The 21,594-nt window shown below is 38.7% G+C and overlaps 1 protein-coding gene across 4 annotated transcripts in view; it reads right to left on the reverse strand.

Annotated features, from left to right (window-relative positions):
• The window catches only part of LOC122809357, a 1,358,270-nt gene that overhangs the window by 1,134,325 nt on the left and 202,351 nt on the right, over positions 1 to 21,594 (reverse strand). The window lies entirely within an intron of this gene.

The following is a 21,594-nucleotide window of genomic DNA, read 5'->3' on the forward strand; positions in this document are numbered from 1 at the left end:
TTAATTCTTTAATATAATGGTTAGAATATAACTTTTAGAAAGAGGAAATTATGTTATTTAAATAGGGAATTTGAGAACAGGGTGTAAATTCCATTTATGCAAAAATCTTTTAATAACCAGATACAACTATTAGGGACTATTTGTTTATGACTGGTTGTGATATATTTATTATTTACTAATAATATTTCTTGATGCATTTGTTTCCATTATGAATCGTAAGATGAATTTATCCACAAGCCAACACATTTTCTATGAACTAAAACAGGGCAGTAATCAATGTGAAACTATACAATTATTAAGTGCACCCCATTAAATAATGGAGACTGTACCAATCCACAGCTACCAATATGCATTTAATTCCAGGTTGCACTCCCACATGACTGCTGCAGGGGGCACAAAAATAAATTCTATAATAAATAAACAATTCATATTTTAATGTCCTTCTTTTCCATCTGCTTGACTAAACATGTCAGTGAAACAGTAACCATACATCTGGCATAACATACAGCACACTGACAAAAGTACAGTTGTGTACGTAAACTTACCAGAACAGTAGATGTTTTAATAGATCACTGTCGCTGAAACCAATGCTAACATTGTAACATCCTGTCAAGGATATGACCAACTGGCCATCTTTTCAAAGATTAACTGCACATTCGCATGCTCTAACTGCCAAGAGCTCACAAAGAGCTGGAGTTAGAATGGCAAAAACTTCATATCAGAGAACCATTAGCCCTGAAAAGCAAAAAAAAAAGCTAGGAAAATACAATTAAAAAAAGAGAAACCATATACAATGGGTATACATGTCATGTCAATATATAAAAACTCAACTAAGGAGGATGGAGGGAGGGTACAGCTACTGTAGCAGTGATCTATTAAATCATCTATTGTTATGATAAATTTACTTACACAACTGTACTATGTTCGACATCACATCACTGTTACAGTAGCCTAAAGCTATTAGGATGATTACCGTAGCTTAGTAACAAGTAGGGAAGCTGTACAAGACTAAGAATCCAAGAACCCCTGCAGAATGGTCCTAGCAGAGCCTGTTCTAGAGTTGGAAATCGAATCCAGTTTGTAATACTTTGTAAATGTGTGTATTGAGGATCAAGTTGCTGCATGACCCTTTTCTAGAATGCCACCAAAGAAAACCAAAGCCTGGCAGAGTAGGCCCTAACCCTACCTGGAAGTGGTTTGTTATGGTGAGAATAACAAAACTAAATAAAATAGCAGAACTCTCTCAAAACTGTCTGCTTTAAAATTAGTTGTCCTTTTCTCTTGCCGTCATAGTAGACAAACAGCTGACCAGCTTTCCTGAAGTATTTAGCTCTAAGTGGCATCTGAGCTGCCTGCAGAAATCTAGAGTATGAAGATTTGTTTCCTTTGTTTTAAGGTTCTGGAAAGAAGATGGGAAATTAACAGATTAGCTCAATTTAAAATATGAAACAACTTTAGATATAAAAGTAGTACTTGTTCTCAAAAAGTAAATAATGTGGGAAGAAACAGCCAGGGAATTGTTATGGCTAGGCTTGTATAGGCCCTAGGGCTGATAGCCTAGTACCAACCTATGAACCTATGAACCTATGAAAAACCCTGTCCTTGTGAAAATGAGGTAGAGATGACTCGCCATCAGAGCTTGTAACTCTGATACCCTCATTGCAGAAGTCAGAGCAGTGAGTAATGTAATACAGTCTTCCATGTTAAGATCTTAAAATCAGCCTGATAATCTGGTTCAAATGAAAGAAAGGATCGCTTTCCAAGTACAAAGTCTAGACACCAACGAGGGCCATCAATTTCCTAGGTGGACAAATAAGTAAAACATCTTTCAAAAACTGCTTGATGTCAAGACAGGAAGAAAGAGGGATATCCAAGGGCTGACAAGCAGAAATGGCTGATAGGTGGATCTTGGTAAATGAGTATGAAATGACAGAGAACAATCAAGACCCAAAGGCAACTGGACCTTGGAATGGGTCCTAGGTATTGAAATGGCACCAATTAGAAAAAACTTTGTACAATTACACATACATGACTTCTCAGTGACAGTTTTTAGCCCCCTTCATTACCTGCTCACATTCTCATAAAAAGGTGCCGAACGGGTATCAAAATCATCATCCAGGCAGTCAAGTGAAGAGTTTACAGATTGGAGTGTATCAAACAACCACTGTCTTGCATGAATAAATCCAGTGTTTCAGGAAGTTTGTGATAACTGCCCTTGGCCAATTTCAAATAAAGGGAGAAAGTACAGTTGTGCAGATGGCTTATAATAACTGTAGATGTTTGAGTATATTAGTGTTGCAGTACTGAATCTTGGGACTTCCTGCCATGCAGATGCCTGTGGCTGACTCAAATACCAGAGTCTTTCATCATTCTCCAACTGACGGCAATCCTCGACAGTAAGATGGTCAGTACACCAGGGGAAAAAGGGTACGCTGGCCAGTACCATCTTCATGTCTTTCTTGTCCTAGTCTCTTGAGGTCTGATGGTCCTCAGGTAGAGCATGCCCTGCCCAACTACCCCTACTGAGAGCCAGAACCCTGGGCAAAAAGAGCAGGGGGAGGAAAAGGAGGTTGAGATAACAGGAAAGTGGAAATCCTCTTCATCTCAAGGATAAGGAATTGACAAGAGAGGGGAAGGAAAGTGGGAGAGGGTACTGAAACACTGACCTATTTAAACATCTACAATTATGGTAAGCTATCTACCAGCTCTGCCAACTGTACTATTTTCATCATGATCAATGCTGCAGTACTGAGTGTTGGGAGGATTATTGGAGAAGTTTAAAAGAATTTTTGTCTGGGGACATAAGGCTCCCAGAGGCAAAGCCTGCTCTAGCTCAGGAAATGACCCCAAGATTGTAACACTTGGTGAAAATGTGTACAGAGGACCAGGTGCCTGCTTCTAATATGGTCTGAGTGGGTGATCCTTTCATAAAGGTTGTGCTTGTGGCTTTTGCCCCAGAGGAATGGGGTCTAATTTTGCCAAGGAGCTGCTTACCATGCTGTGAGTAGCAAAGGGAGATGCTGTTTTCAATACATTTGGAAATGGTTTGCTTGCCTACTGGTCCTCCCCGTTTACCTTCTGCAAAGGCCACTAAAAGCTGGTCAGATCTGCAAGGAAACTTTGTTTTGTGGAGGTTGTTAGTTGCCTGTGTACATCCAGAGAATAGAGAATTCCTCCCTGTTTTAAGGCTTTGAGAAAGATGCAGGGAGATGAATAACCTTGATTCAAAGAAATCTCTGACACCACTTAGGGCATGAAAGAAGGATTGGTTCTCATGGTAACTATGAAAAAATAGTAATGGATCTTTAACATTAGGTCTTGCAGCTTGGAAATGCACCTTGATGAGGTGAGTGCTAGCAGCACAAATGTCTTCCACGTAAGTAGTTTGATAGGGGTTGAAGCCTCTGTTTCCAAGGAGGGGCAATGTCATTCTTTCAAGCAGATAATTTAGATCCCAGGAGAGTGCAGGTTCCCTGTCTGGGTGGTATAAGTTTAGTCTCCACTTCAAGAATGGTTTCATGTTGGTATAAGCATAACTTGGAAGGGACATGGGTAGGCATGCAGAGATAGCAGAAGCTTTGACCTTAATGCTAGAATAGGATAATCCATCCATGTATATAGAATTGAGAGGTATTCTAAGACCTGAAGAGTGCCTAAGTGGGTACAACAGCATAAGCTCAGTAGTAGATGTAGAACCTTTTCCATTTAGCCATATATAACTTCCTGGTATTTGCTTTTCTAGTCTCTTTTACAATAGAGAGATTGTCCTGGGAAAACTGTTGTCTGGACAGGTCCAGAAAAAAAAAACTCCCCTTTCCACATCCATTTATCGTGGTCTAGAAGAATTCTGCTGAGACAGTGTGCTATCAGACTGTCCTAATCTGGTACACATGAGGCTATTGGTGTGCCCCCTAGTTGCTGGGCCATGAGAGAAACTTCCACAGCTAGTCTTCATTGGGTTAGGAATGGGATCCCCCTTGTTTATGTACCACACGACTGTGGTGTTGTCTGTCAGAATCTTTATGGGTCTTCGAGTCAAATTTTTTGAAAGGCTTTTATTGCCAGAATGACTCTGCCATTATTTAATTTACAATGATGTGCTGATTTGTCTGAGGTCAAAGCAAACAGTCTCTGTGGTGTCCCTCAAAGTCTCACAAACCCAGTATGTCAATATACTGGGTCCAAACACAATTTGTTTGAGCTTAGCTATACACATACTGAGTATTAGTGGCAAATATACTACATGTTTATATTAGCTCCAATATTATAAAATTCATACATTTTAAATGGGGTCCTGTTTACACATTGTTTCTAGGACATGAAGATCTGAGCGAATATCACTGCTGTGAGCATGAGCAACTGTTTTTCTGCTATATTTTCCATATATTGTTTTTACAGATTTCCAAGTATATTTTACTTTAAAAATTCTTTAACAGATTTATCATTTGAGATGAATACTTATGTACATACATATATATATATATATATATATATATATATATATATATATATATATATATATATATATACATATATATATATATATATATATATATATATATGGGTCAATATGACTACATCGACAAGTGAGAAGATCGACATCCACTTGTCCGACACGAAAACATCGACACATGAAATAAACGAAACTGCAAATCACCGACATTCACTTGTCCGACAAACAAGGACTAAGAAATGCAATGCTCGCAACAAATGCACAACATTACTACACTTACTAAAAACATGGTAGTCATGAAAAGCAAAATGAAAACCCTGTTACAGAAATGTACATTAAAGAAACATGTACTGGTTGTCAGCAAATTGAGTGGCAGTGTACAATCTAAATACTCGCAATACTGAGTGCGTTATGTGCTCTGTAACGCGAGTATTTAGCTTGTACACTGCCTCTAAATTTGCTGACATCCTGGAGATGTTTATTCAATGTACATTTCTGCAACAGGGTTTTAATTTCACTAATCATGACTACCATGTTTTAGTAAGTGTGGCAGTGTTGTGCATTTGTTACTAGCATTTTATTTCTGAGTCCGTGTTTGTAGCAGTCTTGTGCATTTGTTACGAGCATTGCATTTCTTAGTCCTTGTTTGTCGGACAAGTGAATGTCGGTGATTTGCAGTTTCGTTTATTTCATGTGTCGATGTTTTCGTGTCGGACAAGTGGATGTCGATCTTCTCACTTGTCGATGTAGTCATATAGACCCATATATATATATATATATATATATATATATATATATATATATACATATATATATATATACATATAATCATCATCTTCTTTTGGCTGTTCCCGTTAGAGGTCGCCACAGTGGATCATCTGTTTCCATTTCTTCCTGTCCTCTGCATCATGCTCTTTCACACCAACCGCCTGCATGTCCTCTCTCACCACATCCATAAATCTCATCTTAGGCCTTCCTCTTTTCCTCTTACCTGGCAGCTCCATCCTTAACATCCTTTTCCCACTATACCCAGCATCCCTCTTCAGCACATGTTCAAACCAACGCAATCTCGCCTCTCTTGCTTTGTCTTCAAACTGTCCAACCTGAGCTGACCCTCTAATATACTGATTACTAATCCTGTCCATCTGAGTCACACCCAGTGCAAATCTTAACATCTTTAACTCTGCCACATCCAGCTCTGACTCCTGCCTTTTCGACAATGCTACCGTCTCCAACCCATATAACATAGCTGGTCTCACTACCCTCTTGTAGACCTTCCCTTTCACTCTTATTGATACCAGTCTGTCACAAATCACTCCTGACACTCATCTCCACCCATTCCACCCTGCCTGTACTCTCTTCTTCACTTCTCTTCCACACTCACCATTACTCTGAACTGTTGATCCCAAGTACTTAAACTCATCCACCTTTACCAACTCTACTCCCTGCAGCCTCACCATTCCTCTACCCTCCCTCTCATTTACACACATATATTCTATTTCTCTCCTCTCTAAAGCATGTCTCCACCTCTCCAGGGTCTCCTTAACCTGGTCCCTACTCTCACTACATATCACAATGTCATCTGCAAACATCATAGTTCATGGGGCCTCCTGTATAATCTCACCTGTCAACCTGTCCATCACCACTGCAAATAAGAAAGGGCTCAGAGCTGATCCTTGATGTAATCCCACCTCCACCTTAAACGTATCTGTCACTCCCACTGCAGTCCTCACCAATGCCACACTACCCTTGTACATATTCTGTACCACTCTTACATACTTCTCTGCCACTCCCGACTTTCTCATACAATACCACAACTCCTCTCTAGGCACCCTGTCATATGCTTTCTCTAAGTCCACAAAGACACAATGCAACTCCTTCTGACCTCCTCTGTATTTCTCCAACAACACTCTCAGAGCAAATATGGCATCTGTAGTGCTCTTTCCTGGCATGAAACCATACTGCTGATCACTAATCATCACCTCCCTTCTTAACCTAGCTTCCACTACTCTTTCCCATAACTTCAAGCTGTGACTGATCAATTTTATCCCTCTGTAGTTACTGCAGCTCGGCACATCACCCTTATTTAAAAATAGGTACCAAAACACTTTTTCTCCACTCCTCAGACATCCTCTGACTTTCCAAAATTTCATTAAGCAATCTGGTTAAAAATTCCACTGCCATTTCTCCTAAACACTTCCATGCTTCCACTGGTATGTCATCTGGGCCAACAGCCTTTCCATTCTTCATCCTCTTCATAGCTGTCCTTACTTCCTTCTTGCTAATCTGCTTCACTTCCTGATTCACTATCCCCACATCATCCAACCTTCTCTCTCTCTCTCATTCTCTTCATTTATCAGCCCTTCAAAGTACTCTTTCCATCTACTCAACACACTCTCCTCACTTGTGAGTACGTTTCCCTCACTGTCCTTTATCACCCATACCTGCTGCACATCTTTCCCAGCTCTGTCCCCTCTGTCTAGCCAATCAGTATAGATCCTTTTCTCCCTTTTTAGTGTCCAATCTCTCATACAACTCTCTATATGCCTTACCGTTAGCCTTCGCCACCTCTCTCTTTGCCATGCGCCTCATTTCCTTATACTCATGTCTACTTTCTTCATCTCTTTGACAATCCCACTTCTTCTTCGCCAGCCTCTTCCTCTGTATACTCTCCTGTACTTCCTCATTCCACCACCATGTCTCCTTGTCCTCCTTCCTTTGTCCAGATGTCACACCAAGCACCTTCCTAGCAGTCTCCCTTACTAGCTCTGCTGTAGTTACTCAGCTATTCGGTAACTCTTCATTGCCTCCCAGTGCCTGTCTTAACTCTTCCCTGAACTCCACCTCACAATCACACTTTTTTAACTTCCACCATTTAATCCTTGGCACTACTTTCACACTCCTCCTCCGCTTCTTGAATATATATATATATATATATATATATATATATACACACACATATATATACATATATACATGTGTGTGTGTGTGTATATTTTCAAGTGTTTGGTAGGCTTTTATTTAGGATTTGTTTTTTGTATTATATTTTCTTAAATAATATGTATTGTTTTTTTGCCCAGCAAAATATTGTGTTTAACTTTTACTTTTAGTTGCTTTTCCCACTTGACACACAAACCTGAAGAAGTTCTAACAGACAAAAGTAATCTATGTTAAAAATGTTTTGTAATGTTGGTAGAAAAAATTCAAAGGAATTTTGAAGACTTATGTTAACTTTTTCTTTTTTGATACTACAATGAATTGTTTTCAGGAAGTTTTAGCAATTGTTAAAGTTTAATTTTTAGTTCAACTTTTAGTTCAGTTTAGTTTAACATATCCTGGAACCACAGAGCTTGAAGTAGGGCAGCACTGTGTGGAATATCACACTGGTGTATAGGGGAAAGGGTATTTAGTATTTAGCAAGCAAACCTGCTAATTGTCTTATACAACTCTGCTACCCTAGTAAACCACTCCCATGCTTTTAAACAGGTATATAAATGGAGTGGTGAATTTCTGCACTTTATTCTGTTTTTTCATTTACTATTTGGATCGCTTGTTTGTCTGTTTTTAATAAAGAAGATTTGACTTAAACTAGCTTGTGCTTCTCTACTTTCATTAGTGGATTTATACCTTGGAAAGTTTTTAAAGAAAGTATTTCTACCACCTGTTATGAGGTGGGATACTCACAGTATGGTTTTTATTAGGTGCCTGAACTCTAGGAAATCTTATGCCTTCTACACAGAGATGTGTCCTCATTATTAAATTTGTTTGATGGCTGTTCCAAGTCCCTTGGATCCTAAACTGCCCTAGATAAGCTCCCAAGGCTAAGCCCAAGATGTCTGCTGTAAGGGTCTGTGCTGTTTCTAGGAGTTTGAACGAGATCTCTGGATTGTTTCTGACTCTCCATCCATGAAACAATGCCCTTTTTTAAACTTGGAAGAAGAGGGACAGTTATGTCAAGGGACTGTTGATGCTCTGACCAACAGCTCATTAGAAACCATTGTAATTTTCTCATGTGTGAGTTTGCAAATGAAATCATGAGGATGCCATAAGACATGCAACTTAGGACTCTCAGAAATTCCCTTGCAGTAATATCTTTTGTTGTGTACGTTCCCTAGGTAGGCTAAAGGAAAGAGATTGTGTCCTCTGGAAGCAATGCCTTTTGATGGACTGACTGCATGACTGTCCCAGGGAGGCAGTCATGGTGCTGGGGGAAGAGATGTGACTTCTGGACATGGCTGTCAAAAGTTTTGAGTGTGATGTGGCCTGGCTCAGTAAACATCCAAGCAAGGGTAAGTGTGGACCCCTTATCTTTTGCAACAGTCAAAGACTGATGCCAGGACCCTAGATGCAATAGATAAGCCAAGTGGTAAGTCACAGAATTGGTAGTGTAATCACCCTACTTTGAAACAGCAATCACCAAATCGGACATCGCAGTGGTGCAGCGGTTACATTGTTGCTTCACAGCAAGAGGTTCTCTGGTTCGAATCTCGGCTGGGGTGCCTTCTGTGCAGAGTATGCATGTCCTCTCTGTGTTCATGTGCATTTCTTCTGGGTGCTCCGGTTTCCTCCCACATTACAAACACATGCATCTGAAGCGTTTCTCCCCATGTCTCTGCTGAAAACTGGTTTTGTTCCAAGTCGGACTTTCCCAGCAAACAAATGTTAAAATAAAATAAATAAATAAATAAATAACCCTGAGTTCTTGTAAAATAGGAAATTAGGCATCTCTTCAAGAACAGAGTCACCATCAGTGCCCTTGTGAAGATAAGTGGTAATGAGTCTTCTCTGAGTCAACATTCTGAATTTTGGTAACACTGAAAACTTGTTTACTCTGGAAAAATACAAGATGGGTTTTCAACATACCTTGGAGACTCTTTTTTGATGGATCCTTACAGACATGTACTAAAGAATGGGAGGAATCATTTTTTCTTGTTGTTCTGGAGTAGGAGGGATGTCTAGAAAGGGTGTAATTTTCCAAAAATGGAGTGAATAATCATTCTTTATTTTCTGCAAGACCCATTCATCTTGCATTACCTCTTCCCACTGAGTTAGAAAGGAGGACAGCCTTCCTCATAGGTTGGGAGGGGAGGGTTGTGGGTTGGATTAGGGGAGGGAAGGATTGCGCTGGATGTAGTCACAGCTGCTCCAGGGGAGAGGAAGCAGGGTCCTTGAGACCCCAGGTCTGAAACAGTGCTCTGTTTACCCCTTCCTTTGGTGTCTAGCCCTTCTCTCTGTCTAAGCTGTTTGCTTTTTTCATGTTTTGGAGAAAAAGGCAAGGATATGCTAGGGTAATTTCTGTTACATCTGGGAGAAGGAGGTAGGTAAAACTCCTTGACAAACTTTATCTACTTCCCTTTTTATCCAATCTTTCAAACACTTTTCTGTTGGGAGTCAAATGCAAAATATCTTTATCTAAGGGGACATCCGCAAGTTTCACTTTAACCTGGTCTACAACAGGTCGAGTCTTCAGCCAGGCATGTCTCCACATTACTGACCACATAGTAGCCACCTTGCATGATACATTCAATGCATTATAGCCATATTTTAATAAGTGGCTGGATACCTGGAGGATAACATTACATAGCTCCTAGATATCAGATATCTGGAGGCTGCCACCTTGTTGCTCCTCTGCCTTGGTCTAGGGGCAAGGAGGTTCAGAAGCTCTCTAGAGCATTACAGAATTCCTTACTACCTCATTTCCTTCTGTATCACTCAAACTGTATCTGTTCATGTCCTCTGACCTCTACACATACAGACAACTGGAACCATCACTCATCATGTATAAAATGAAACCCAAATCTAAATGGTACTATCTTTTTCAGTACTCTCTCTCTCTCAAAACTTAAACTTAATGGTGACATACATCCCAGCACAGGCTTCCAATAGCACACAATACACATACCTTCTCCACAGCAGTAAACACACTCTTACATCCCCCCTTCTGTGAGAGGATCCAGCTTACCATTCCTCAATATGAACCCCATGATGTTTTGCAATAAAATTTAACATTTACATGATCATTGTATAACCCAGATATAACAGTAACTACCAAAACATGGTTAAAACAGATATAAAACACAATATGAAATACTACCCCAGGCTTTAACAGGTTCAGGCTGAATAGGAAAAATTAAAAAAGGTGGCAGTATAGCCATCATATTCAAAAACTCTCTAGAAATAACTTTCCATCATCACCCTAGTTTTAACAACACAGAAATATTGATTGCTAGTCTAAAGCTAAACGACAGAAAGACCATATGCATTACTAAACTATGAACCCCAACCAATGCTTCCTATGCTGAGGATATTTTCCACTGGACAGCTTACAGCAAACTTCAAGAAACCATTACTATGGGTGACCCAAACACTGACTGGCAGTACAGCAGCCCCTTTATTCCCACAAATCCAGTAAATGTAGTTGGTTTCTCACGAATAATCAAAATCTCTACAAAGACTAATGAATATAGCAACAGACAGTATATTTTAAATTGGATTATTACAGACAGAACCAATAAAATTAACTCCTCTGGATGTGTACCAGATTGTGTTAATGACCCCCTCCCAACATGTGTACTGAGACATAGTCAGAGTACAAACAAACTGTACTATCTCAAATTCATATCCTCGCTATACCATTGCAACTGGAACAAACTAAAAACCCTGCCTTTAGAAGATGCTGTCTCCCATTTTAACAAAACATTCCTAAACTTTCTAAATCAACAGTCCTCACTCAGAACCAAAAGAGTTAAATCAAAGCCAGAACCATAGGTAACAAAAGAAACAAACAAAAAAAAAACTGATATAAAGGACAAAGCATGGAAATTACGGTCCATAAACAAAACGCAAACTATGTACCAAACTTTCAGGCATCTTAGAAACCTTAAACACAATATTAAGAATCATAAAAATCCTACTGCCAGCAAAAGCATCTTAATAACCCCAAACCATTGCAGGTATCCATAAAAAACTCTAATCCAACCTGGCTAATCCACAACTCCTTCAACTAATAATTCCATCAACGAAACTGCAACAAAGTTTATCTCCTACTTTATCAAAAACATTCTTTCTCTTTTCAAGGATAATTCCCTCTCCCCCCTCCTATCCCAGCTGCACAGCCTGTACATACCTCCATTATTAAAAAATATCTAACTTTAAACCAGCAACCTTAGCTGCAAATAGTCTACTAAATTTATATTTAAAACTAGCAGATGATGCACTAGATTTCTCTGTGTCCATCTTAAGTAACTGATCCATAAAAATAAAGAAATCTTGTCCCTACATCTAGAAAAAAACATCTTTCATTATACCACTACATAAAGGTGGCATCCCAACTGACTTTTCTAATTACATGCCCATTACAATTCTATCACACCTATCTAAAATTCCATAAAAAATGTACTCACTCTCGGGTCTTCAAATACCTCAGGGACAATCTCCTCTCCAAATCCCTGCATGGTTTTTGATCCAACCACAGCACAACAATCATTCTCCTCAGTTTCACCAACAGGATAAATCAAAACACGAATATAGGTAATATATTATCATCTCTCTTCTTTAACCTAGCTGAAGTCTTCAACACTGTCTGGCATCAAACATGTCTCACTCAACTCTTCCCTTGGCCTCAGTCAGCCATCAATTTATTGGGTCCGCAGTCATCTAACAGGCAATAAAGCTGTGAAATACAAACAGACTTTTCACCCTTCCTACTAATCCCAGTTGGGGTACCTCAAGGGACAACACTAGGACTCCTCCTTTTTAATATTTTCATAAATGAGTTTCAGACAGCAGCCAAACATGCCATAATAGCTTAATACGCAAATTATTCTACAGTTATCTCTTCAGCTAAAACACTTGAAATTCTCCAAATAATCACCCAGGTTGCCTTCTCATCAGTGGAATCCTGGTTATCTAACTTTAAGTTACTCATAAACCAAAATAAAACAAAACAGATGTTTTGTACTCCCAAACAGTTTTCATCATCTCATCTATAACTACAAAAAATAGGAACTGGTTACACAGACCAACTTATTACGGTCATAATTAATGACAATCTCAAATTCAACCAACATAATCTTCTACCAATTAAAAAAACAGTATTAGGCTGCCTATACAGAATTAAACAAATTCACCCAATCTCCATCTCTTATCCTCCTTTCTACAACATACTAATCAATGTTTTCTCCCACTTTCAATTTATCTGACCTGTTGATTTTTTTCTCTCGAAGCTGCATCCTCATCTCACACTCAGCTCTGTTCACTTACTAAGTTCCTACTTACCTTACTGTTTCACAGTTAAGTACTCACATTGTGACATCACATATTTTCACCAATACCTTTTGGTATCTTAATCTGCTTTACTGTAAGCAATGTTATAATAATCATTTTCCCTGTAATATTTTTTTGTTTCTAATTTATGAAGATTTGTCTAATGCACAAAAATCTATTATTATTATTTAATATGTTATTGGCACTTTAACACTATGTGGACTGTATGTGCATTCCTATTGTAATACTGTCTTTATTTTATTTTCAAAATTTGTAACACTTGTGGAGCTTATCTCCCCAGGTCACAATTGAAAATGTTTTTTTTGCCCAGTCAAACCAAGAGCTGGATCCAGTACTAGATGACCTAGGCAGCTGCCTGGGACCCATATTGGCTTGGAGGGAACAGAAAAATAACATATCTACACAAAACAAGCCCACAAGACTTCCATAAACATAGCAGGGGTTTAGGACCTCACAGGAGACTTTCACTGGAAAAGGTGCAAGAGATGGTCTCCAAATGGATTACGTCTTGCTAGTATCAAACAAAGGAATGTTTCACCACAAAAAAGTCACTCAGGACACCACAGATAGAATTTACTCCACTATTACAGAAACAAGCTTTCCAAAATCACAAACAACTTTCACAAATGCTTCATCAAGTGTTAAAAAAACAAGAATTTTTGTGGTGAAGACTTTCAGTGGAACACAGCAAGGGACATCATGACAGACTTTAGCTCCAGAAAGCCCAGCATTAGGACATTGTCCTACCGTAAACTGCAAGAAATTTGGATTAACTAACAAATGCAGCCAAGCTTGTTCACAGAGGTGGTGTCCATTTACTGAACAGTAGCCAGAGGAGATTTGGATTTAGCAAGCGCAGCCAAGCCCATCCAGTAAGCAGGAGATTTTAATTTAACAGCAGAGGACTGAAATGGTGAGTGGATTGATTTAACAACAGCAGCAATCAGGAGAGTTGACTTAATGGTGTGTGTGTGTGTGTGTGTGTGTGTGTGTGTGTGTGTGTGTGTGTGTGTGTGTGTGTGTGTGTGTGTGTGTGTAAAATGCTCCAGTTAAGTGGGCTGTCTACTTAAGCGACTTTCTTCAGTGTCAAACCCTGAAACATGATTCTAACAAGCATTTTTTTGTTTTGTTTTAGTAAATCATTGAGGATTACAGTTTGTCAATGTCAGTCATAGAGTTTCATAGCTGTGTTGTTCAGTGTCAGTAGTGCAACAAGTAGCATGCCTGCCTCTGGTGCAGACGGTTGTGGGTTCTCTTCCCAGTGACTGCACTGATTGCTGACAGTACTGTGTAGTATATGGGGGGGGGTCCTTCTTTGGATGAGATGCCTAGTAGCTATAAAGCTTTTATCAGTTGGACAGCCATTCCCTATTGCATATCCCCAGTATGCCAACTTTTTTTTAAATGTAACCAAGGCAATTTATTCCAATTAGATGAAGCACTGAAATACAACTATGTTTGCCAGCAGCTAGCTCTTCATTAGTTACAGACTTCTTTAACATGGAATTATTCAGATGACTTTTACTTCTGCATCTGCAGAGATTCTGCATACTGACTGATATAAATAGTTTATAATGAAAGTGGTTTGAGTGGCCTTTTATGACTAAAATGTTCTGAAATGGGTAGCCTTGTCATTATTGGTCTGTCTTGTTTCATTGCTTACTGGCAAAAATGTTCAAAAATACAATTTTAAAACGTACTCTAACAGGTGGTGTTCTGTTAAACAAAGAATATAATTTAAAAGGCTCAGGAAGGTTAATCAAAGAACAAATTCATTTATGCATGCTCCTAAAAAGGTGTGCAGGGGGGCCATGGTTTGAAAACAGCCCAAAAGTACACAATCCATCACTGGCCAGATGCACTTTCTATGAATGTGGATTTCAATACAGTTTCAATAAATGTGTGTTTCAAGGGCAGAGAAGTTTACTTTTGCTCATGCTAAGTCTGACTTCATTGTGTGACTGTATTATTTTGTTTAGCAAATGGCTATTAGTGTTTGTGCTATAACATTTGAAATAAAAGTTTTAAATAAAATTCAAGTATCTGTAATCATTATAGAGGTAAAGAACAAAATAATATGCACACTGACTGTTTTGAACATTGTTTTATGTTACTGGGGGGACAGAGAGGCAAGTAATGGGACACTGGAATGGCTGCAGGGCAGGGGATGCTGGGGCGTCCTTTATTCATTACCCTGCCTAGGACCCCATTTGACAATGATCAGACTCTGGTCTGACTTTCCCAGTCAACAAAACAAAATAAATTTATTTTATTTATTTACTCTATTCCTTTACTATAAAAGGTGCCAGTTCAGAGCTTCCATGGTCAGGCTGGCCGAAGTGTATGTTTTCTTGCCAGACTGGTTAAGCAACCTGGACTCCCTAAAATTTGGCAAAGGATTTTTGGATGCTTGCAAACTAGCTCCCTTGGAAGATTCCACAGACACCACTGCAAGATGTGCCGCAGGGTCTTTATAGAGATGCCTGTGAGAGTCAAGCACTCTATAGAAGGGATCAGGCTTCCTGAGGGCAAAACAGAGGGAGTCAGAATGCAAGGATATGTCTGCAATATGGAATGAAGGGATTGCCAGAGGTGGAGGGGCACAGAGCACAGAGGTTCAGAAACTCTCTGCAGCGAACTTGAGTCTTGGAGAATTTAGGAGACTAACTTGAAGGCTTTCTTTATTCTATGAAGGGTGTCACCACAGGATAAAACTTCTGTAGGTGATGATGACAAGAAGATGTCATCTGATTCAGTCTTCATAATTCTGAGGGGGAAGGTGCTCCATGTATGCAAGTCCACTTCATCCTCTGAGTCAAAGGAATCTGAATCTCCAGGGTGGGGGTGGAGGGGGGCTGTCACTCTGTTTTTCCAGGGGAGGTTTCTGCACAAGTTCTTTTTGCAGGGTGGGTTACTAGGACCTCATGAAATCCATGAAGTCCTGCACCAACATATCCAAGTACTGTGGAGAAACATGGGCAGATGAGGTGGGGGACTCGGGCAGCATTTGCTGGTGCAAACCTACCTGCCTCTTTGACTTGGAATGACATGGTTTCATGAAAGACAAGGCATCAGGTCACAAGTGGGTGGCTGAGACATCAATGCAGTTCTCAGGTAGCTCTTCCCTTACAATCACCAAGTGGATACTACCCTTACTCATTCACCAGAATTCTGGCATCAGAAATCAGTGTGCTTAGTGGCTTTGGACTCAGCTGATGATGGTCTCTTGTCAACATGTCAGGAGCAGGCCTCTGGAGGGTTTGCGCCAGTGGACTCAGGACACAGGCCTAACAAGCATCAGACCAGGTGAATGCCCAGGCACCTCGCCTGAGTCATCAGCCTCAAGTACAGGCAGGGAACCGGACACAAAAATATATTCAGACAGTCAGATATCCTTCTCCTTCAGGCACTTATCATTTTTACTCCTTAGGTACAACAGCCTGAGAACAGGTAGATGCCATGGCATGTGAAGATCCAGCCCTATCTGACTGTAAGTGGTCCTGAAGGGATTTGGCCTTAGACATAACAGTCTTATTACTGAATCTAGCACAAAACAGTCAGTTAGGAACATTGTGTTGAGGCACTAAGCAAGCAAGGCAGTAAGAATGAAAGTCTTTGTAGGGGATTTGTTTTCCTCACGAAAGGCAGTTTTTAACCTTTTTGAAGATTAACATTGTGTGTCCCACCGTTTACACTCTTCTCCAAGAAGCTTTGCATGTCCACCTTGTTATGCAGCCTGAAGCAGTCTTCTTTCCACTGTACCAAATATGGTGAATCAGCCTAGCCATGCAGCAATCACTGTACTTTTTAACTCAAAGTGTTTACCAGCTGATGCTCCAGCCTCTATATAGAGTTTTGAAAAGTCCTCAAAATCCTTTATAAATATTCCTTCAAACCATATATTCCTCATCAGTTACACTACTTTACATGACAACAGGCATGCAATTACATGGTCTGGGTTTATTTTATTGTCCAGGTAGTCCCAGCTCTGTGAATGTGCTTTATAACTATGTCTCTGATCCTTGATAATTAAAATCTTTCTACAGGCAATTCATTCAAAATATTTTCTAATGCTACCTCTGCTATACTTTCCTCTACTCCAATGAATCTTAGACTATATCTTCTAAATCTATTTCCTAGGTCATCCAGCTTCTTGTTCTCTTTCTTTAGTCCAGCTTTTTCATTTTGCATTACTGTCTAGCAGCTCTGCTCTCAGTACATGCAGCTTTTCTTCTAGTTTATTCATTTCATGTTTCTGGCCCCCTACTGTGTTTGTCACTGTTCCAGTATCCTCCAACACATTCACTGCCTTTTGGAAACATACTTGTCAAATGCACTGTATTACAAGGAATGTTCATTTTGAGTCTTAAAAAGCCAATGTTCCTCACTATTCTACATTGTAAGGGTCTTGTCACACATGTACTGTTAAGAATTGTTTACAACTGACAACCATAGTAAATAACACGGAATCACACTAATTTACCAAAAGAACCTTTATAAGTAGAAAAGTAACACATTTTAACAACTCTGCGAGCTTACAAGTTGACATTGCTAGTAAGTATCCCATATTTTGCCCATTTGTTCCACATTATGAGAGATTGTGTTTCACATTCTAGAGATGGAAGGTTGAGAGAAAAGTTTTGGAATCAAATGGACATTTGCTTCTCTCTTTTTTATCACTTTTATTAAATTATCACTTAAGACACAACCACACATACATTAATGGAGAACAAATCATATTAACATTTTTTCCCACTTCTATACATTATACATGTTTTCATTCTTTATAAACAACTTTCATTCAGTCCAACATTACATACATTGACCAATTTCTACCTTCCCTTATACCTCATTCCTCCTCCTGAACACTATTCTGGATGTACTGCTTCCACAAATTCCTTTTATTTTTATGCAATTTGCTCCTTCACTTTTCTAAAGATCCCACTTCCAATTATTTTTATATTTTTTATAATATCCAATCATTTAAATACATGACTTAGAGTTTGATTGCTTTTCAGTCAACAAAATTAAATTTAACAAGCCCTTACTATGTATAAGCAATTCAGATCCTGTGTCCCCACTCAGAAGAATAATTTCCTCAGTTACAACCATTGCCCCCCCCCCAATGTTTTGACAGAGTAATCCCTAGGGAATTTTTTTAAATCTGCCAACTCTTTACACTCCAGATAACAGTTACCTCTTTTTTCCCATCACACCACACCTCCAACATTTAATATCTATCTGAAGAAAAATTCTTTGAAGTCTGCTTGAAGTATAAAAAATACCTATGCAAGCACCTCCAAGCAAAACTCCTAAACCTTCTGCACTTTGTTGCATACTTTACAGACATACATATGGCCTCCTATTTTCTCTTGTAAACTGCTTTTCCAGTCGCTCTTCCCAATCTTTTTTAACCTCTTGTAATTGATTCTTATAGTTATTGTGCAATATTTCACATGGCCTATTAATTATCCATTTTTAACAGCAGCTTCTGTTCTGGATTTAAATAAAAAGCTCTTCACAGTGGATATGTGGTGAGTCTAAACAACAGATAATAAAAAAAACTGAAAAACTGGAAGGTCTTGCCTAAAGATATGGATAGCAAGATACAATCAGTAAACATGTTTTTAGTCCCTTTAGTTTTATACACAGGTCAGGCATTTTTTTTGTACACGTCGGGCATATTTTTATCAACCAGAGGCGAAGTTGTGGATAGTAATTAATAAAGGGTTGAGGGATTACATTAGGGAGGGAAAGAGGAAAAGAGTCATGTGGGATAAACTGATCCTCCCAATACATCAAGGAGGTTTAGGATGACCTGATTTGAAGGGATATTGCAGAACTACACAGTTAAGGCTGTTAGACATAACACAAGCAGAAATCTACAATTCAAAGTGGAAATGGATGTTGATGTACACATAACACAAGCAGAAATCTACAATTCAAAGTGGAAATGGGTGTTGATGAAGTAAGGGTGTAAGTCAAGAAATAAGGAAATAATGGAATTTTGGACACAGATCCTTAAGGAGAATAATAACATCATACAGAATATTATATTCATAAAGCAGCAGAAAGCACATTAAGAACTAGGCCAACACAAGAATGGAGAAAGGAGATTCTGCCAACAGGGATGTCTGCAATAAGGAGAAGAGTGAATAGACATGAGGGGAGTGGAATTTACTGGAGGAAAATGGCAAAGGAACCAATGTATTGGAGCAAATAATTAGAGATGAGAAGGTAATAAAATGGGAAGAGGCCAATAAGACATTTGGATTGCAGGCTAATGATTGCCTTCAGGGATTGATATCACAGTACAGACAAAGGGATAGGGGAATCTTAAATGAAAAAAAAAACTGTAGTGGTTGCATTTTTATCTGAATCTAGAAGAGAAGCTGTTGTTAAAGAAGGAATAATTAGTAGGGCATATAAAATATTGCATGATAACTATAGGGATCAATCAGAAGAGGTAGAAAAGATTGGGAAGACAGATATGCAATTCACAAAAAAAAAAAGGGAGGACATATATATGGCTCCTAAACATGCAATACAATTTAGAAGATTTAGGATGTTTGCATAGATACTTTTATACCCCAAGCAGACTCCAATAAATATTTCCTCACGTATATAGCAAATGTTGGAGGTGTGATAGGAAAAAAGAGGTAACTGGAAACATATGTTTTGGGAATGTAATGAGTTGGCAGGCTTTAAAAATTTACTAAAGAGTATTCTACTCTGTCAGGAATACTGGTCAAGCAAATAAGTGTAACTAAGAAAATAATTTTTTCAGCTGGGATACAGGACTTGAATTGCCTAGACATTATAAGAGCTTGTTGAGTTTAATACTGGCGGCTGCCAAAAAGCAATTACTAGAAAATGGAAATCAAAATTTAAACCAGCTACACTTGAAGTAGTGCAGTGGTGCTCAACCTTTTTGTGGGGAGGGCCACTACACAAATTCTTAATGCATCTCCGGGCTACCTCAAAACATAGTAAGTCGTTATGAGTTAACAGTAGGTACAGGCAGTGTTGCCAGATTTCTGACATCGCAGTTCCGCATTAAACACAATTAGCTCTGTGTTTGGTGATTTTTTGATTGTCACGTATGCCAGTATATGAGCCAATCAAAAAATTGCACAGCAGACCCTCTTCTGTTCAATGCGGAACAACAGGCAGTTCCGCATTAAGCACAAGTAGCTCTGTTTTTAATTTTTTTGATTGTCTCATATACCAGCATACAGGCCAATAAAAAAAAAAAAACAAAGCAGAGGCTGTTTCGCCAGGATTTTAACTGACAGTGTAGGACTCAGGATCGAGCTGTTGATCCCGAGACAGTCCTGCTCAAATAGGGACGTCTGGCAACCCTGGGTACGGGTAACTGGCATTTTTACTTAAGACGGCAGTCATGAAATTGCCTGTTTTCTACATCAACTTTGCATTTAACTTTATTCTGGCTTGCAGCCATGACTTATTACAAACTGAAAGTTACTACTGTTTTCAGACTATAAGAAAGATTAGTTACTTCCGCGACTAAAATTAGACGTGTGCATAACTGTAGTCAGTTATGTAAGTAAGCACGTGCTGGAAAGTTTGCATGACTGGAGTAAGGCACAGTATTTTTTCAACTTTTTAAAAAATTTTTGGTTACTCCCTGGGGGTCGGATGGCATTGCATGGAGGACCAGATGTTGTGCACCACTGAAGTAGTGAATATTGTAAAAGAGAGGAAAGTCGGATCTGGAAAATGTGGGAACAATGCATACAGAAAAATGTTTTTTTGAGAAGGAGTGAGGTTTAAGCGAAGGCAGGAATTGAATAATTTTATGTAATTTTGCTTAGATTATGGCATATATATATGTGTGTGTGTGTGTGTGTGTGTGTGTGTGTGTGTGTGTGTGTGTGTGTGTGTGTGTATGTGTGTATATATATATATATATATATATATATATATATATATATATATATATATATATATATAAATTTGTATGCATGTGTATGTGTATATATATATATATATATATATATATATATATATATAAATAAAACAATATATGAGATGTTTAATGTTTGTAAATGTGAAATTGTTAATATGGTTTGATTACTTTTATATAAATGTAAGTTGCCTACATCACAAGTGATAATTCAATAAATGTGTTTAAAAAACAAAGCTCTACCAACGCAAGTCTTTCACTTAAGACTCCCCTGTCCCTTTCTCTTTGCTATATTCTGATATCAATCCCTGATAGGGAAGGCAGTCTCTAACCTGCAGTCCAAACTTCCTTTTGGCCTCATCTCACTCTATTAACTTTCCCTCTCTACAATTGGCCTCATCCCACTCTATTATCTTTCCCTCTCTACAAACAGTACAAACTGCACTGGGACTAATCGAAAGAGTATTCTTTTATGGGAACCCCACTGCTACAAATAAATCCTAATGGGATTCAAAGTTACACCCCAACACATTGCAAATACTACCAATCAATAATTTAAACTGCGATTACTCATTCATTCAACAGTTCTCAGATTTGACTACTTTCACTGAAAAATCCTGCTGCCCACTTGACAATTCAATTCCTACAGCTCAGTAGCTATACACATATGCATATGTGAAACACATCTCAAAGTTGAGTAAAGCAATCAAAAATGTCTTGGAGACTAGCAGGTGAAAAACTTGAAAATTAGACATATGAATTATCTTACAGCAGTTACATTGTCCTCATACACCATTAAACTGCCCTTTGACTGTGGCTAATATACATTATTTTTTCTTTTTTTAATTTTTTCGGTATGGCATAAACGGTTTACTTTCAAAATGTTGAACAGCAGTTGAGCGAAACTGGGATGGTCGAATGCATGGTT

The sequence above is a fragment of the Protopterus annectens genome, chromosome 1.part1 (genome assembly GCF_019279795.1).
Source record: "Protopterus annectens isolate FY-2018-M chromosome 1.part1, PAN1.0, whole genome shotgun sequence".
Taxonomy (NCBI): domain Eukaryota; kingdom Metazoa; phylum Chordata; order Ceratodontiformes; family Protopteridae; genus Protopterus; species Protopterus annectens.